Consider the following 1,722-nt stretch of genomic DNA (forward strand, 5'->3'; position numbering starts at 1 on the left):
AAAAAGTAGAGAAGGAGAGAAGGTAAAGGAAAGGAGAAAAAGATTAAATAGAAAAGACACAATATAAATCAGATACTCATATAAAGTTATTATCCCGTACCTTCTATTATAACGCCACTGACTGAGGCCCACCTACTGTATGGACTGTACACGTAAATAACATCAGGATTAGCTGTACTCTGGACTGCTGTCCTCACCCTCACCTTAAGAATAAGTAACAACCACAAGATAATCACATAATGATACTGAGGTACATGTACTGTACATGTAAGTCTGGTAACTGCATGTATTGTACAATATGAAGGGTTTCCCACAAAGCATGCTAAGTTAGCTAAAAAGCATGAGCTTTAAGCACCACAATAAATCTAGTACTTTAAAGCAACTTTCAAAATTCATAAAAAAATCAATTTTGGTTAGAATCAGCTCAAACTTGCTACAGTACATAGGAACATGTATATGTATCAGGAAAAATTATAAAAATGGAGAATTGTCTCCCAGCCAATTTTGATGAAATTTGGCCCGAGACCAAAGGCTATAGCCTTTGGTTTTTGGGCCGATTTTTTAGCAAGTTAAAAAATTCATAAAAAATCCAAACTTTATCGGAATCAGCTCAAATTTTGTACACAACATAAGAACATGTATATGTATCAGAAAAAAATTATAAAAATGGAAAATTCTCTCCTAGCCAATTTTGACAAAATTTGGTTGAAATCACTGTACTATAGTACAGGAACTTTGGCCCAATTTTTGAGTAACTTTAAAAATTCATAAAAAACTAATTTTGATCGGAATCAACTCAAACTTGTCACACAACATAAAAACATGTATACGTATCAGAAAAAATTAAAAATCTTCTCCTTTTCATTTTTGGCAAATTTGGCTAAAAACTAAAGTACAGGACTTTGGCCCATTTTATTGTATACCATTCACATGTACATGTACGTGTAAATCACATAATAAATGAGTCCCTCACTTGATATCCCTGAGCATTACTGACATTGAATATACTAGAGAAACTAAACCCTGGATCAATGAACAGTGTGTTAGCAATGGAGGATCTCGTGTCCTTGAATTCAACCTGATAGAACGCTACCTCTCCCTCAGGGGGTGTGGTCTCAATAGCATCCCATGTGGCAAGGAGTGCGTTGTTCTCGACATTACGAGACAAATTAACATTATTAGGAGGAGTAGTGGGGGCTGGATATAAATAAGAAAATGAATCTGTGTGTAGCAATCAGAGGAACTAGAGAGAGAAGGAGAGAAAAGAGGAAGAAAAGAGTAGGGAGAGAAAGAAGGGAAAAAATTAGGTAGCCCCACAGAAACCAAGACACAGACACATCATATAGTCTCATAAAAATTCTCTTACCTCAGTTGTCCTCATTATCTAATAGTGTCTTCGGGGAAGAAAGGGATTTTGATTGATGTTCGTTGACTTGCAATTGGAGCCTCTCTAGTTTCAAAAGCCCCAGCCTACCAGTTATGATCCATATTTTGCCAACTTGACAAATTCTTTATCGGTCCGTGTGTAGGGAAATTTAAATTTTTGAAGACTTGCCCCCCTAGAGCTACTATTTTAAAAGCATTTACCCGGTAATATTTGAGCATGCACAGCTTTGCATTGACCTGATCCACAAGTGCTAGAGCAACTATTGCTTAAACGAGCATGTGCAGAATATAACCACTGCTCCACCTTACGTGATGATTGCTGCAGCACCGAGCATG

The 1,722-nt window shown here is 36.6% G+C and overlaps 1 long non-coding RNA gene across 1 annotated transcript; it reads right to left on the minus strand.

The window, feature by feature from the left end:
- Positions 1-104: 104 nt before the first annotated feature.
- LOC109592299 (uncharacterized) lies at positions 105-1,481 on the minus strand. The gene is made up of 3 exons (XR_002190278.1): positions 1,367-1,481; positions 974-1,243; positions 105-203 (listed from the first exon to the last, which is right to left on the minus strand). It is a non-coding gene; the product is annotated as an uncharacterized LOC109592299 (long non-coding RNA).
- Between the last annotated feature and the right edge of the window lie 241 nt (positions 1,482-1,722).

Source organism: Amphimedon queenslandica, unplaced genomic scaffold, assembly GCF_000090795.2.
Source record: "Amphimedon queenslandica unplaced genomic scaffold, v1.1 AMPQUscaffold_5674_Cont22360, whole genome shotgun sequence".
Lineage (NCBI taxonomy): Eukaryota > Metazoa > Porifera > Demospongiae > Haplosclerida > Niphatidae > Amphimedon > Amphimedon queenslandica.